Source organism: Syngnathus scovelli, chromosome 20, assembly GCF_024217435.2.
Source record: "Syngnathus scovelli strain Florida chromosome 20, RoL_Ssco_1.2, whole genome shotgun sequence".
Classification (NCBI taxonomy): domain Eukaryota; kingdom Metazoa; phylum Chordata; class Actinopteri; order Syngnathiformes; family Syngnathidae; genus Syngnathus; species Syngnathus scovelli.
Genome location: NC_090866.1, coordinates 3,473,133 through 3,491,193, shown reverse-complemented (window position 1 = coordinate 3,491,193; position 18,061 = coordinate 3,473,133). Strand labels below are relative to the sequence as shown.

At 49.6% G+C, this 18,061-nt stretch overlaps 1 non-coding gene across 1 annotated transcript; it reads right to left on the bottom strand.

The window, feature by feature from the left end:
• Nucleotides 1-16,498: 16,498 nt before the first annotated feature.
• trnas-aga (transfer RNA serine (anticodon AGA)) lies at nucleotides 16,499-16,580 on the bottom strand. The gene has a single exon. It is a non-coding gene; the product is annotated as a tRNA-Ser (tRNA).
• Between the last annotated feature and the right edge of the window lie 1,481 nt (nucleotides 16,581-18,061).

Below are 18,061 nucleotides of genomic sequence, written 5' to 3'. Positions count from 1 at the left end.
CCACATTTCAAATTTCCTTGTACTCCATACATTTTCTTCCACTTCAGCATGTATTGCATACAATTAAGAAATCTACTTGCCATGAACTTCTCGTTTTAAAGAAGAGCAGAGCAAGAGATTTACCGTTCTTATTTCCCATCTTAATTTTAGTAGCTTAAGGTTTTACAATTTTTTTCAATTTTTTTTTTTTCTTTGAGGATCCTCAATGCAGGTTTAAATTGACCTTTCAACAAATTACTAGCCTGTTTTATTGCCATGGATCAACGCTAGAACTGCTTTTTAGTCAATTTATCCTACCAGTCACACACTCAATCACACTAACTCCAGCGCTTTTTTAGGCCTCATGGCTCGGACAAACCAAAGCCGTATCTCATAGCTCGGATAAACCAAAGCCGAATCTCATAGCTCGGACAAACCAAAGCCGAATCCCATAGCTCGGACAAACCAAAGCCGAATCTCATAGCTCGGACAAACCAAAGCCGTATCTCATAGCTCGGACAAACCAAAGCCGTATCTCATAGCTCGGACAAACCAAAGCCGTATCTCATAGCTCGGACAAACCAAAGCCGAATCTCATAGCTCGGACAAACCAAAGCCGTATCTTTAGCGCTTTAACTTACTTGTCCCCTGGTTCGTTGCACCGCCGGATCCCGTCAATCCACCTCTGTCAGACGAAGGCAGACCTAAGATGCTGGCCCAGCGAAGAATTCTCTTCCCAGGACTTTCTTTTCCAGGTCCTCCTAATGGACGCTGGCTTGTCGACAATGCAGCACGTCCTCCTTCGCCGGTCAGATGGTGGGTATGAGGATCCCGGGTTTCGGCACCAAAATGTTAGAGATTTGCTCACTCCAACTTATTTTGCAAGAACCAAACAGAAGACAAGCAAGTTCTTTTAGACACCTGCAGGTGGAGAGTCCATTCGTCGCTGTCTGAACAGCGATTATCGAATGAAGTCTAAAAGTCTCCTCCCTGCAAGGGCATATTTATTAGGAGGAACAGAGTGGGGGTGGGAGTGGACAGGTTTGGTGAACCCCCGGCCTCTGATAAGATCAGAGCAGGGGGTGTTTTACACTATTGTGGGAAACAGACTCTGCATTGTGAGGGCCAGACGTGATTGATTTAATTATTACATTGTGAGGGCCAGACGTGATTGATTTAATCATTACAGTCTACATTCCAACATAATCATAGGATCAAACTAACCTGAAAACCCTAACATCTCCTCTCTCACTTTGGATAACGACCACTCTGGCTGCTCTCACTATCACATTTTAAGTTTGTATCACAAACCTCTATTTTTACATCAGGTGGGATTGGTTGTGTCTCATCCGGTTTTGGTTGTGGGGTCTCCACCCTCTTTCTAGACTCAAAATGTTCATACAGGTCATCTGTCTGAGTGTCACATTAAATAGAACTTTTTGTAACAAACTTCACCAGTCTATTTTTGGTTACTTTCCCTGTCTCTGGATAGAAAATAAGATATGCTGGACTGTTTTTGTCATAGCCAACAAATATGCCTCTTTCACAGTGTGTTTCCAACTTTTTCTTATCATATTTATATGCATAACACTCTGACCCAAACACTCTCATTTTGGACAAGTCCGTCTTCTTCCCAGTTAAAACAAAATATGGGGTTTGTCCAAGTCGTCTATTATAGCATCTATTTCTGATTATGCCAGCTGTTTGAACTGCATAAGTCCACATAAACTTTGGTAAGTTACTCTCAATTAACATGCACCTAGCCATTTCAAATACAGTCCTCCACGCCCTTTCAGCGGTCCCATTCTGATGGGGTGAATACGGAGCTGAAGTTTCATGTCTAATAGCATTTTTACATAGCAAAGACTGAAACACATTAGATGTAAACTCAGTTCCAATATCTGACCTTATACATTTAATCTTGCCATAAGGGGCTACATCAGCAATGAACCTCTCAGTAGCTACAACAGTGTCACTCTTAGTTTTAAGAAAATAAGTGAACACAGCTCCAGAATAATCATCAGTGAAAGCTATATCAAATTTGAAACCATCTTTTCCAGTAGGTTCTATAGGTCCAGCCAGGTCTGCGTGCATAAGCTCTAAAATGTTCTTGGCTTTTCATCTGCATCTCTGTTTCTGCTCGGAGCAAATTTACCTTTAATACACACTTCACAGTGATATTGGGCTTTTTAGTTTTAATTTTCATTCCTTCTGTCACGTTTACCAGCTTTAACACGTCATCATAATTACAGTGTCCCAAAATTTCATGCCATGTTTGAATGTCATAACACACATTGCATTCATCAGTCTCATTTTCAACAGTACTCAAATAAAACAGTCTATCATTCATATGAATATCAAAACTCGTACCATTTTTATGGATGAGCCGATTCTGTCCCTTCTTGAAGATGACTGTCGCTGTTGGCGCTGTAGCCGCTTGAACAGAAAAGATGTCCTGGGAAAATGATGGCACATAGAGCGCCTCCATCAGGAACATATCCACAACGAGGCCTTTACCGTCTCTCAAGCGCAATTTGGCAGTGCCTTTCCTCTGCGCTCTCCATCAGCCAACTCCAGAATATGGCTCGGAGCATTGAAAGTCGGGTCAAAGTCAAAGTCAAAGTCAAAGTCAAAGTCAGCTTTATTGTCAATTTCTCCACATGCCAAAGACACACAAAGAAACCGAAATTTCGTTCCCCCCTATCCCACGGTGACAAGACATGGCTCACAACAGACAAACAAGTAAACAAGTATAACAAAAGCGTGCTGAATAAATAATGAATAAATAACACAACAATAAATAAATAAATAAGAGGAGCAGAAAAAAAGGAGCAAGTGCGCGTACAGCAGACATTCCCGAAAATAGCGCAACAGTGCCGCACGCTACGCAGAAGGGGGTAGCGAGTTCAGGGCCCTAACAGCCTGGAGAAAGAAGCTGTTGGCAAGTCTGGTGGTGCGGGAGCGCAGGCTCCTGTACCTCTTCCCAGAGGGCAGAAGGTCAAACAGAGAGTGAGCCGGCAGATGGCATCCTCAGAGGACCGCTTGGCACGGTACGCAAACTGGCAATCAATTCAACCTCGATTGCCAGAGATGTGAGTCACCCGGCTCACTCTTTGTTTGACCTTCTGCCCTCTGGGAAGAGGTACAGGAGCCTGCGCTCCCGCACCACCAGACTCGCCAACAGCTTCTTTCTCCAGGCTGTTAGGGCCCTGAACTCGCTACCCCCATCTGCGTAGCGTGCGGCACTGTTGCGCTATTTTCGGCAATGTCTGCTGTACGCGCACTTGCTCCTTTTTTTTCTGCTCCTCTTATTTATTTATTTATTGTTGTGTTATTTATTCAGTATTTATTCAGCACGCTTTTGTTATACTTGTTTACTTGTTTGTCTGTTGTGAGCCATGTCTTGTCACCGTGGGATAGGGGGGAACGAAATTTCGGTTTCTTTGTGTGTCTTTGGCATGTGGAGAAATTGACAATAAAGCTAACTTTGACTTTGACTTTGACTTTGACTTTGATTGCTTGATTGATTGATTGATTAATTGAAACTTTATTGATCACGGGGGTGGGGAAATTCAGGCCCCAGCAGTATTCATACCATATAAAATATATAGAAAAGACACACAGATGACATGAAAGGAACTCAATAGGCTCCTATAAGGCTGCCACACAACAGCGCCACAAAGAAAGCCAGTAAGTGTGAAAGTTAAAAGCCATCAAAGCAAAGCAACAAGACAAAGGAAAAAAGTAACAGCGGCCAACCAGCCCCCCTCAATACCAAAGAACACTCTTAAACACACAAAATAGCCTCCACGGGGTCCATAAACAGGTGTAAGGGCAGTCAAGTTCAACGGCGCCCAATGGACTGTGGTCGTGAATCGGTAGAACATCACAAAACAGGCAAACGTGTGAGCAGCGTCCTGGGCAAACAATTGGAGCACGTGCAGATGCTCACCATGAGGCTGGCACGGCGACGGTCGTTGGTTTCGACGAGCACGGGGGAGCGGACCTCCCAGAGGGGTCGCGGCTGCGAGGCCAAGGCGAGGGAACCGGTCAGCACCGGCCGGATGAGCAGGATGGCCGTCGTCGAGTCACGCCGGTCCCGACCAATGTGCGCAGCCACCCCGGCTCCCAGGGATAAAAAAAATACCCGATCCAAAGCGATCTGCACACGCCAAGGTACGGAAGAAGGCACCGGCATCGCCGAACGGACAAATAGAAAGAAAGAAAAAGGAGAAAAGAAGGAAATAAAGTGGAAAAGAGAGAACACTGCTGAGAGGCTGCCACTCACAGCGGCGCTATACCAAAAAAAAGAAAAAAAAAATATGTATATATATATATATTTTTTTTACATACACTACCGTTCAAAAGTTTGGGGTCACCCAAACAATTTTGTGTTTTCCATAAAAAGTCACACTTATTCACCACCAAACGTTGTGAAATGAATAGAAAATAGAGTCAAGACATTGACAAGGTTAGAAATAATGATTTGTATTTGAAATAAGTTTTTTTTTTCATCAAACTTTGCTTTCGTCAAAGAATCCTCCATTTGCAGCAATTGCGGCATTGCAGACCTTTGGCATTCTAGCTGTTAATTTGTTGAGGTAATCGGGAGAAATTGCACCCCACGCTTCCAGAAGCAGCTCCCACAAGTTGGATTGGTTGGATGGGCACTTCTTGCGTACCATACGGTCAAGCTGCTCCCACAACAGCTCAATGGGGTTCAGATCTGGTGACTGCGCTGGCCACTCCAATACCAATAGAATACCAGCTGCCTGCTTCTGCTCTAAATAGTTCTCGCACAATTTAGAGGTGTGTTTGGGGTCATTGTCCTGTTGTAGGATGAAATTGTTAGGCACTACGGCCAGCCTCTTTTCGGGGTTTCACCCTCAGTCCAATGGTCAAGCGGAGCGCCTGAACCAGGAACTGGGCAGGTCCCTCCGATGCATGGCCACCGGGGACCAGTGCGGGTGGGTCCAACAGCTTCCCTGGGTAGAGTATGCTCACAATTCCCTCCCCAGCTCGGCCACGGGACGTTCGCCTTTCCACTGCGTTTTTGGGTACCAGCCACCCTTGTTCGCCCACCAGGAGCGTGGTGCGGCGTGCCCGTCAGCTCAGGCTTGTGTCCGCCGTTGTCATCGAGCCTGGGCGAGGGCCCGGATCACTCTTCTCCGCTCTGTTTCAGGCTACGCCCGCTAGGCGAGCAAGTGCCGGACGCCGGCTCCGGAGTACAGAGTGGGCCAGCGTGTGTGGCTCTCAACGCGGGATTTGCCGCTGTGAGCGGGATCCCACAAGCTGGCGCCCCGCTTTGTTGGACCGTTCCCTATCCAGAAGGTGATTGGCCCGTCCGCCGTCCGTCTTGTCCTTCCAGAGTCCATGAAGGTTCACCCCATGTTCCACGTGTCCTGTGTGCGGCCCATATTTGAGAGCGCGTTGGTACCGGCGCCTGTTCCGGCGCCGGCGCCCTTTCCGCCGCCGCCGCCCCAGCTCGTCGATGGGGGTCCGGCTTATGCTATCCGCTCCTTGCTCCGATCGCAGCGGCGTGGTCGTGGGCTCCAATACCTCGTGAATTGGGAGGGTTATGACGACGCGCAACGCTCCTGGGTTCCGAGCCGCTGGATACTCGACCGTTCGCTCATCACGGAGTTCCATCGCTGTCATCCGGACCAACCGGGTCCTCGGCGAGGGGGCCCAAGGAGGGACGATGGGACCAGGGACGAGGGTCCGGGGAGGCGTTGTCCGCCGGCACCGGGGTCTTCTGCTCTCGCGTCCGGCGATCCTGCGTCCGGCGAAGAGTCGGACGTTTCGGCGGAGTGCCTGGTCGTCAGGGGGGTTGCCTTCCTTTTTTTTTTTTTTTTTTTTGTTTTGGTTCCTGGTGACGTCGGGAGCCGTCCCTTGTGTGTGTGGGGAGGGGGTTCTGTCACGTGCTGGCGCCACCTGCGACACGACCACGCCCCCCTGTCAGCGGACTCGCTGCCACCTGCCACGGGCTCATTGACAGCGCTATATCAGCGCTGCCAGCACAGACCCGAGTGTCAGTCTGTCCCGTGATGCTGCTTCGCTCAGCAGTCCCTGAGAACCTGACTCGCTTAACAATTCGGAAAACCCGCAGAATTGCTTGTCCACCCCAGCCAGATCGCCGCTCCAGCGCCAGCTATTCCTATCTTCCCCCCCACAATAAAGTCTCTGTTGCTACGCACTTGGCTATACTGTCTGATCCCTTACAAATGCATCTGACTACGAAACAGAAGATTCTAGTTTCAATTCCTGGTTAGCTTATATGCCATTTTTCTGTCAACATTAGTTATGCACACTTCAAACTTATGCGTTGAAGTGACTTACAGACACTATCAACAAAGAAGTTTTTCCAATGTTGTCTCATCCCAAGTCTTTGGGATCATCGGATCTGCGCAGTCTGATAGTTCCACCAACATTTTAACATCAACAATCTTTCATGGTATGCCTGGGTGTCCTGGTTGAAGATCCCAAAGAAAAGACCCTAAACTCGTATAGCGTTGTGGCCGCAGCATCACCGGAACAAATCTGGGTCACTGCTAATTAAATTACCTTGCTGAATTTGTCCGTTGTTCACTGTTGCCACCTATGTTTTAATATCAACTTTATTTCATAAAGTTTTTCCTAATCTTGGTGAAACTCCCTCAGGCATTCCTATCTTTTTTTAGGCCTGGCTGCCACAAGGCATACAATTATGACCCTGAAAGGATACGCGCAAACTGGCCATGATATTTATCAAAATTCATTAATCACCGAAATGCAGTCCTCAGGTCCATGTCATATTTGCTACCAATCGGAATGTAACGGAGTCAGCTAATTTGATACGGGGCTCATTGGTCGAGGGGCATAATTCTCGCTTAGGGCGCAAGAGGTCTCGGTTTCAACTATTGAATGAGGCCTACTTTGAAACACAGCTGTCTCCTGTGCTCTGACATTTTCGACAGGCCAATGTCACACGCGCATCATTTACAGGCTGCATTTATGTGACACGTGATGTGAATTTAGACAGAGCTAAGAACTACCAAATGGAATCTAACAGAGTCAGCATGGTTCCATCTAAAGTGAGTGAAAGAAGCCAGTTTTCACTCAGTCTCAAATCAGGTACCACAACATAATTGCAGCGCAAAATCATTTAAATGTGTCATGGTTGTTAAAGGAACCAACAATGACAAGAAATAGTAGAAGAAGCTGTTTCCACCAAGTCTCGAACTGGGGACCTTTCACGTGTTAAGCCAGGGGTCGGCAACCCAAAATGCTCAAAAAGCCATCTTCCCCCACCATTGGAGCCAACCCACCACCAGGTAGTGATCAGTTGAAAACTCCGCCCCTCTCTTCACCCGAGTATCCAAAACATGCGGCCGCAAATCCGATGACACGACTACAAAGTTGATCATCGAACTGCGACTTAGGGTGTCCTGGACCAAGTGCACACATGGACACCCTTATGTTTGAACATGGTGTTCATTATAGAAAATCCGTGTTGAGCACAGAAGTCCAACAATAGAACACCGCTCGGGTTCAGATCAGGAGGGCCGTTCCTCCCACTCACTCCCTTCCAGGTCTCACTGTCATTGCCCACGTGAGCATTCAAGTCACCCAGTAGAACGATGGAGCCCCCGGAAGGAGCGCTCTCCAGCACTTCCTCCAGGGACCCCAAGAAGGGTGGGTACTCTGAGCTGCCGTTTGGTGCATAGACACAGTCAGGTAAGGTGGAGGGAGGCTACCCTCTCCTTCACCGGGGTGAACCCCAATGTGCAGGCGCCCAGCCGGGGGGCAATAAGTATGCCCGCACCTGCTCGACGCCTCTCACCGTGGGCAACTCTAGAGTGGAAGATAGTCCAGCCCCTCTCGAAAAAAATAGGGGAAGGGTTCTCCCCAATGAGCCATGAACAAAGAGACCAATTTGTAGATGATTGACTTGAAAAACAGTGAGGATACCTAGCCGAGTAAAAAGAGGCCGAGATGAATGTTTCGGATGTACACAACATATTACTCATAGAGTTCGTTTCTGCAGACGATATATAGGCTCAAGTTTGGTCTGGTGAGTACTAGCCCAAGCGATATTACAATAGTAAATATACGGATAGATCATTGAATAGTATAGCATGGTGGCTACCTCGGGGTTGATTAGATGACGGGTTTTACATACAATACCAATGCTCTTGGCCATTTTTGTGGAAATAGTCATGATATGAGATTTCCAGGACAATGATCCATCAATCGTAATGCCAAGGAATCGTGTAGAACACACGTTAGTTATAGGAATGTCAATATATATTGCTGGTGATTTGTTAAATATATGAGATTTGTTTTGTTAATATTAAGTGATCAATTGAATGTGCTTGATATAAATAACTATTGAAAGTAACTGTATGCATTTTTTTCAGTTGTCATTATCATCCTAGTGTCCAAGTTCAATGTGGCTTAGAATAATACTGAATGTTTCGTGACTTGTAAGAAATTCAAGTGGCACTGGCATAGTGATTGATTGATTGATTGATTGATATAAGTTCTCGCATGAAAAAAAATGTCAATGGCACATCATGTCTCAAATCTCATACTATGTGCAGGAGCGGCGGACAAACTTCCCTCTCGTTTTCCTGTTTGATCGCTCCGTTTGTAGTTACGATCCACCGTTGACTCATCGCGTCCTCCCTAAAAAAATCAGTTTTATCCATGAGTCTTCCTCCTCCTTTTGTTGGAATTAAAATGTATTTGTCATGCTGTCATGTGTCGTCCGGATCATTTCCTGTTTTATTGTGATTTTCCTCTCGTTCCAGTCAGTGTGTCCTTCCCCTGTGCGTCCGGTCACGTGAACCCCTGATTCCAAGTGTGTGCACCTGCGTCAATGACCAACTGTCTTCACCTGTGTTCCCCTCCTGTGTCCATATAACCCGCGTCTTTCCTAGTATCCAGTGCCAGTGCGTCTTGCCTTGTCAAGAACACTAGCGATCACGAAACCCTCGAGTTCCACGTAGAAGCCTTGTTTGAGCGACTTTGATCACCGATGTTAACTTGGTTACATCGCTACCTTGTTTTTGTATTTCCCTCGGTTCGAGGCGCTTTAATTTCCCCTTTTTCTCCCTCGGTTCGAGGCGCCTTTGTTTTCCCTTTTTTCCCTCCTAGTGAGGCGTTTTTTGTTCGACTGTCAGTGGAGACAATAAAAGGCTTTTTGGACATTGAACTCTCTGCATTCGAGTCCTCTCCCTGCTCTGCGCCTGACTACGCACTGGCCAGACATGGACTCGGCAGAGACAGCGCAGCTGGTCGCCCAAGTACGCTCCCAGACTTCGCAACTTGGCCAACAGCAGAAGCAGGTAGACGCTCCGAGTGTTGGCGTTCACGAACTGGTAAAGAACCAGGAAGGCTTCAGAGAGGCGGTGGCCACCCAGGTGGATTCGCTGAGTCGTCAGATGCAAGACGTCCTCGCTCTGCTGACCACGGGGCGAGCTGCGACGCCCTGTTCCACAGCGGCGCCCCCTGTGGACCACCCGGCGCCCGCGCCTCTGGCGAGGGGGATCAGACTGGCTTCCCCGGAACGATATGCAGGTGAACCCGGGCTGAGTCGAACCTTTATAACGAATTGCGAGATGCAGTTCGAGCGAGCTCCCGGCGACTTCCCAACGGAACGCTCCCGGGTGGCATACACGATCTCCTATTTGACGGGAAGAGCCCGGACGTGGGCGACCGCAGAATGGGCCAGGAATTCCGCTACCTGTCACTCGTTTTCCGGATTCATCGAGGCCCTGCGCATGGTGTTCGATCCAGTTCCCATGGACCGAGAGAAGGCACGAGAGCTGTCCCATATCACCCAGGGTCGAGAGACAGTCAGCGACTACGCGATCCGCTTCCGCACTCTGGCCGCGGAAAGCGGATGGAACTCGACGGCTCTGTACGATGCTTTTCTCCGGGGTCTTTCCGGGACCATCCAGGACCAACTCATTCCCCTTGATCTTCCTGTGGAGCTCGACGCTCTCATCGCGTTGGCCGTCCGAACTGACAACCGACTACAGGAGTGGAGGAAGCAGCGCGCAAGCCGGGGTGCGATCGTTACTCCTTCCGCATCATTGGGCGGGCGGTCATCCCACGAGATGCACCACCAAAGATCGACCCCGGCCGGGCCACTCGAGGGGACGGAACCCATGCAGCTCGGCCGGGCCAAATTGAGCGAAGAGGAAAGACAGCGTCGACGCCAGGAGGGCAGATGCTACTACTGCGGGGCGCTTGGTCATCTCCTCCTCTCCTGCCCGGAGCGGAGTGCGCTGAGGGTAAGCACCTTCTCCGTGGTCCGGCAGAAGAATAGGGTTCTACCCGTCGGGACGCTAACCTGCCAAGGCAAGGAACTCGAGCTCGGGGTGTTGATTGACTCAGGGGCCGACGAGAATCTGATTGACTGGGCTTTTGCTCGCAGCATAGGTGTAAAGACCGAACCCTTGAACACAACCATAAAGGCTAAGGCACTTAACGGACAAGCCCTTTTTGACGTATCTTATATAACCGAACCCCTCTCATTGTCGTTTGGCACTCATCATGAACTAGTAAGACTGCATGTAGTCACCTCCCCCCTGAATCCGCTTATCCTCGGTTATCCGTGGCTAAAACACCACAACCCTGCAATAAACTGGGAGTCAGGGGAGATAAAGGGGTGGGCATCCCAGTGCCAAGTATCGTGTGTCAAACCGAACCCTTCGATCGAGTCCACCTGCACTTCTCCCTCGGACCTTGCGTCTCCTGAACCAGAGTTCAGAACTCCAGATCTAAACCAAGTACCGAAATGCTACCATCAACTTGCGGAGGTATTTAGCAAAGCCAAGGCGAGCTCCTTACCACCCCACCGTCCCTACGACTGCGCCATAGACCCATTGCCCGGTGCTTCGATCCCCAAGGGGAGACTTTATTCCCTTTCGGGCCCCGAAAAGAAGGCCTTAAATGACTATATTGACGCGTCACTTAAAGCGGGTCTGATCAGGCCGTCATCATCGCCTGCAGGGGCCGGATTTTTCTTTGTGGGGAAGAAAGACGGAACCCTGCGCCCCTGCATAGATTACAGTCCCCTCAACCAGATCACTATAAAGAATCGGTACCCCCTCCCACTCATGTCGGCCGTGTTTGATCAGTTGCAGCAGGCTCGGGTATTCACCAAGTTAGATTTGCGTAACGCGTATCACCTCGTGCGCATTCGGGAAGGTGATGAGTGGAAGACGGGCTTCAACACCCCCCGGGGACACTTTGAATACCGGGTAATGCCGTTCGGCCTCACCAATGCCCCCGCGGTCTTCCAGGCCATGATCAATGACGTTCTGAGTGATTTCTTAGACCACTTTGTTTTCGTTTACTTGGATGACATCTTAATTTATTCACCAGATTTGAGAACCCATGAGAGTCATGTTAAGTCGGTCCTGCAACGGCTCCTGGACCATCGACTTTATGTCAAGGCCGAAAAGAGCGAGTTCAATGCAGAAACGATATCGATCCTTGGCTTCATCATAGCCCCAGGAAAGGTCCAGATGGACCCAGCCAAAGTAAGCGCGGTGACCCAATGGCCGGTACCGGATAGCCGCAAAAGAGTGCAGCAATTTCTGGGATTTGCTAACTTTTATAGACGATTCATACGAGGCTTCAGCGCCACCGCGGCTCCCCTGCACGCTCTCACCTCCCCGACAGTTCCGTTTCGCTGGACGGCGGAGGCTGAAGCCGCCTTCCAGGAGCTGAAGAGGCGGTTCACCACCACTCCAATCCTTACCTTGCCTGACCCATCTCGTCAGTTCGTGGTGGAGGTTGATGCCTCCAGCCAGGGAATCGGCGCCGTCCTGTCTCAGAGATCCCAGGTCGACAACAAGCTCCATCCCTGCGCCTTTTTGTCCCGACGGCTGACCCCCGCGGAGCAGAACTATGACGTCTGAGATCGGGAATTGTTAGCGGTCAAAAAGGCTCTTGAAGAATGGAGACACTGGCTGGAGGGAGCCCAACACCCCTTTCTGGTTTGGACCGATCACAAGAACCTGCAATATATCAAGGAGGCTAAGCGATTGAACTCCCGCCAGGCTCGTTGGTCCCTCTTCTTTAACCATTTTCATTTCACGTTGTCTTACAGACCGGGGGCCAAGAACACCAAACCTGATGCGCTGTCACGCATCTACAGCCCAGACCCGGTGTCCACAGAGCCAGAGCCCATTCTCCCCCCTCACTGCGTGGTGGGAGCCGTAACCTGGCCCATAGAGGACTTGGTGAAGCGGGCAAACCACGATGATCCACCCCCTAGGGGAAGTCCCGAGAATAGACTGTTTGTTCCGCCCCAACTACGATCCCAAGCGATCCACTGGGCGCACACCTCCCGGCTCACGTGTCACCCGGGCGTGCGAAGAACCCTGCACGTCATCCAACAAAGATTCTGGTGGCCCTCCATGGGGGCGGACGTCCGGGAGTATGTTGCAGCCTGTTCCATCTGTGCGCGAAGTAAGAACACTCCGGGCCGCCGTGTGGGGTTGCTGCAGCCTCTCTCCATTCCCTCTCGACCATGGGCCGACATCTCTGTGGATTTTGTCACGGGACTGCCGGTGTCTAGCGGTAAGACGACGATACTCACCGTCGTGGATAGGTTCTCCAAGATGGCCCACTTCATTGCCCTGCCCAAATTACCTTCGGCCAAACGTACGGCAGTAGTTCTCATGGACCACGTCTTCAGGATTCATGGATTTCCTCGGGACGTCGTGTCAGATAGGGGCCCCCAGTTCGTGTCCCGCATTTGGAGGGCCTTCTGCAAGCTTATAGGGGCCACCGTGAGCCTCACTTCGGGCTACCACCCGGAAGCGAACGGCCAAGCAGAACACATTAACCAACAGCTGGAAACGGGCCTCCGCTGTTTGGTAACCCAGAACCCCTCGTCGTGGAGTCAAAACTTGACCTGGGTAGAGTACGCCCATAACTCCCTTCCCACCACGGCGACCGGGATGTCCCCCTTCATGTGCGTCTTTGGATACCAGCCCCCGCTCTTCCCCGCCAGCGAGCCGGAGGTGTCAGTTACCTCGGCGCGCGCCGTGGTGAGACGCTGTCGGCGCATCTGGGCGGCGGCAAGGGCCATACTGGTCCGCCAGGGCGACAGGGTGAAGAGGAGGGCTGACCGGAGACGTCGTCCGGCGCCTGTCTACCAGCCCGGCCAGCGGGTCTGGCTGTCCGCCCGGAACCTTCCCCTCCAGGTGGGCTCCAGGAAGCTGGCCCCCCGTTTTGTAGGGCCGTTCCCGATCTCCAAGGTCGTCGGTCCAGCGGCTGTGCGACTCCGTCTGCCTCGGTCCCTTGCGGTTCATCCCACCTTTCACGTCGGGAAGGTCAAGCCGGTTAGGGAGAGTGGGATGGTGCCGGCTCCCGCGGCACCCCCGCCTCCGCGGACAGTGGGGGGTGGGCCTGCCTACACAGTTAAGAAGTTGCTGGACGTGCGCCGGAAGGGCCGGGGCTGACAGTTCCTGGTGGACTGGGAGGGTTACGGGCTAGAGGAGCGGCAATGGGTGCCACATAGCTATATCCTGGATCCCGGGCTACTAGATGACTTTTACGCGGCTCACCCCGATGCTCCGGGTCCGTCTGGGATTCGGCCCTAGAGGGGGGGGGGGGGGGGGTTATGTCATGCTGTCATGTGTCGACCGGATCATTTCCTGTTTTATTGTGATTTTCCTCTCGTTCCAGTCAGTGTGTCCTTCCCCTGTGCGTCCGGTCACGTGAACCCCTGATTCCAAGTGTGTGCACCTGCGTCAATGACCAACTGTCTTCACCTGTGTTCCCCTCCTGTGTCCATATAACCCGCGTCTTTCCTAGTATCCAGTGCCAGTGTGTCTTGCCTTGTCAGAACACTAGCGACCACGAAACCCCCGAGTTCCACGTAGAAGCCTTGTTTGAGCGACTTTGATCACCGATGTTAACTTGGTTACATCGCTACCTTGTTTTTGTATTTCCCTCGGTTCGAGGCGCTTTGATTTCCCCTTTTTCTCCCTCGGTTCGAGGCGCCTTTGTTTTCCCTTTTTTCCCTCCTAGTGAGGCGTTTTTTGTTCGACTGTCAGTGGAGACAATAAAAGGCTTTTTGGACATTGAACTCTCTGCATTCGAGTCCTCTCCCTGCTCTGCGCCTGACAGTATTTTATTCTTAGTGTGTGCCATAGAATAGTTTGAACATTAAAAAAGGCTAATGGGAAAATAAAAAACATTCATATCAATTATATTGTAAAATTGCTGTGTACGAAACACAAATATTGAATTTCAACTTTAAATTATATTTATAAAATTACTCTTTTTTTCCACACTTTGATTTATTTTAACCCCCTGATTATCATATTATTTTTTGTGTAGAACAGGGCTGGGCAATTAATTTTTACAAGGGGCCACATGAAAAACCTCAGTTGTGTCAGAGGGCTACACCTACGATAACTTAAACCTGCTGTTGGAATAATTTTAAATGAAGCTTTGGCCTGCCAGACCTGGAGGCCTCGCCTTTACGAGTTTATCTTTCCTTTTATCTAGGTTCTTCCTTTTTAGTGATAGGGATGTCTTTTGATCCCTGTCAGCCATTTGTATCCTTCCTGTCCTTATGTTGTCTGTGTGTTTTGGTTCCCGTAAGAGGCCTTCACTAACAATGAGCAGGGCTTATTTGCATAGGTGACATGTTCTTTGTTTGATTCACAGGAACTTCATTCCTTTTCATTTAGATGTAGGTTTGGTTCATAGATTGTAGTTTATCAGACCTATTCTTCTTTGTTAAGGGTTACATACAGTTAGAAGTAGTTGCATAAAAGTTATCCCATATTTACTCAATGTTTGTTTAAGGAACTGCATACCGGTTACCTCACGTTTGCTTAATGTGTGTTGAAATGTTTAGGACAAGTTACTTATTACTATTGTGTGTTAATTACCAAGTAGATAAAGTTAGCAAAGGTCTAGTTGCATTTGTTCCACAGCAAAGCGGCAATCAACGTGTGTCAGGGTATTTGTTGACCCGGGTCGAGGAAGAGTCAGCCAACTGAGGGAGGACAGCTGGGGACGGCCTCTGCGGGGGGTCACGAGCCAACAACGAAGTGCTAATTCACACCAGACTACATTCTTTTGCTAATCAGCGTTGCTACAGACACAATCCCCCCTCCCTTTAGTGTAGCAACGCCTCTGTAACCAGGGCAACCATAACATTAAAAAGAGGGGCACGTGGAGGAAGGACTCAGAACTGATGGAGGTTGTAACTGAGATTGCTTTCTCTATCGTTCTCCTCGCGAGTAAACCTGTTCTGGTTGTCTTCTCCTCTTCATTCCAGCTGAGTGATTTAATGTCTAATCGTATTTAGACCCAACGCCTGCTCAATTTTCTTCCATTGTAAAATGCACTAAATTATTTATTTTAAATAGCTGGTGCTGGTAATTAGAAGAATACAATTATTCTGTTTATATTTATATTAAGCTCCGTGAAATGTTGGTGTATAGGTCAAATAAAAACACAATCATTAATCAGTACAATTTATTCTTAACTTCTTTAACTTTTCCTCAAATGACAAAGCCGCTGCATCTCTGGATGTGAAGTTTGATAAAAAGTCCTTGTTGGGCTTGCAGTTTTGCTAGCATTGCATCAGCCTCTGATGCGCGCTGTTTATCAGACAGATGTATTTTTTCTTATGCTTGGTCGTGTAGTGGCGACTTAAATTATATTCTTTAAACACAGCGACCTGTGTACCACAAATTAGGCACAAGACTTTACTTTTCATTTCTGTAAAGAAATACTTGGCAGTCCATGTCTTGTTGAAAACACGGCGCTCCTTGTCAACTTTTCTTTTCTGAGGGTCAGCACACATTTATTTCTCGGGCAGCATTACTTCGCATTGTTCACCTTCACGCACAGCTCACATACACGTACGCTACACGGAAGTGTGACACCTTTCAAAATAAAAGCAAAACAGTTGTATTGCATGCACGACACAGATTATTATTATTATTATTTTTAACTAAGTTGTAATCAATATAATTTACGAGTGGCCTCATGCTGTCATGCTCTGGACAGGGAAGCACAAAGTGCCGGATGTGACCCGCGGGCCGTATTTTGCCCAGGTCTCCCTTAGCCACTCGGCCACAACAACACACAATGTCATACACACTGTTCAAATGCATGTGGTGAGTATCTCCTAATACACCATGAGATTCTAATTAAAAGGTTGGATTGTTGTCTGCAGGCCCCAACGGATTTCAACTCCATCGCCTTAACCACTCGGCCACAACAACACACATTGACGAGGTCCTCACATTGTCAAAATGCATCTTGCAAGGATCTAGTAAGATTCTATTTCAAAATCTGAATTGTCGTCAGCAGGATTCCAAACTTTGAATCATTGTCAGCAGAACCCAAACCTGCGAGGGGAGGCCCCAATGGATTTCAAGTCCATCGCCTTAACCACTCAGCCACAACAACATACACTGGGGTGGGCCTCACATTGTCAAAATGCGTATTGCGAGGATCTAGCAAGATGCTAATTCAAGATCTGAATCGTTGTCAGCAGGATTCGAACCTGCGAGGGGAGACCCCAATGGATTTCTAGTCCATCGCCTTAACCACTCGGCCACAACAACACACTGTGTAATGCACACCGTACAAATGTGGTGAGTATCTCATATAACACCACGAGTAATACATTTGGATCATTGTCAGCAGGACCTGGAGCTGCGAGGTGAGACCCCAATGGATTTCTAGTCCATCTCCAGGTGATGGACTAGAAATCCATGGTGATTCCCCCTTGCAGGTTCCAATCATGACACCTTTTGTATTAGATTCCCGGACTGGCCACATAGACTCTGTCCGAAAGAAGGCCCAGCAGCGGCTGTACTTCCTGAGACAGCTCAAGAAGTTCAACCTGCTGCGGGAGCTGCTGAAGACCTTCTACACTGCCATCATCCAGTCTGTCCTCTGCACCTTTCTGGTTTGGATCCCCTTCCAAACGAGACAAGCACAGATTGCAACGGACAATCAGGACTGCGGAAAAGATAATTGGAATCAACCTCCCATCTATCCAAGACTTGTACCTGTCCAGGACAGGGAAACGTGCAAGTAACATCTCTACAGACCCTTCTCACCCAGGTTGCAGTCTGTTTGAACTACTCCCCTCCGGACGGTGTTATAGAGCTCTTTACGCCCAAACCAGCAGACACAGAGACAGCTTCTTCCCCCAGGCTGTTGCTCTGATGAACTCACACCACTCTTAGATTCTCAGAGTCATTGCTGTGCAACAACATCCTGCTCTCTACACCTTTTTTTGAACGGTCTACACTATTTGTACTATATGTCCTTTCTGCATCCATTGCAGCCTGGTCATCCTGGAAGAGGGACCCTCCCATCTGTGGTCTCTTCTCAAGGTTTCTTATTTCCCCTAGTTGGAGTTTAGAGTTTTTCCTTGCCCTCCTGGGAGAATATTTGTCATTTTTCACACGTCCTGAGTGTTGTTAGTCACCTAAATGTTGAACAGAGGCTGTGATGTACCGAAGTCAAATTCTTTGTTTGGCACGCTCAAACATGGCGAAAGGCGGTGCGCATGCGCCAAGTGGCCGAAAATGGCCCCGGCCCAGCGGTTCGGCACTTTACAAGCACCGCGGATGAGATCGCAGGGCCGCATTCGACTTCCAGCGGCCGGTGCACTCGCGCACGCCACCCGGCACCGCCGAAAGGCCGTGCGCATGCGCCAAGTGGCCGAAAATAGCCCCGGCCCAGCGGTTCGGCACTTTACAAGCACCGCGGATGAGATCGCGGGGCCGCATTCGACTTCCAGCGGCCGGTGCACTCGCACACGCCGCCCGGCACAAAGGCCGTGCGAATGCGCCAAGTGGCCGAAAACACCCCCGGCCCAGCGGTTCGGCACTTTACAAGCACCGCGGATGAGATTGCGGGGCCGCATTCGACTTCCGGCGGCCGGCGCGCACGGCGAGCGGCGCCGGTGACCGTCCGGCTCCACCTGGTACCTTGCACGGCTCTCATCTTCACCCCGCACGGACTTCCGAGCGCTTGGGGAGACGCTCGGAAGCTGCCGGTTCCGCCGTGGCGGGGAATTGCCTCGCTCTGG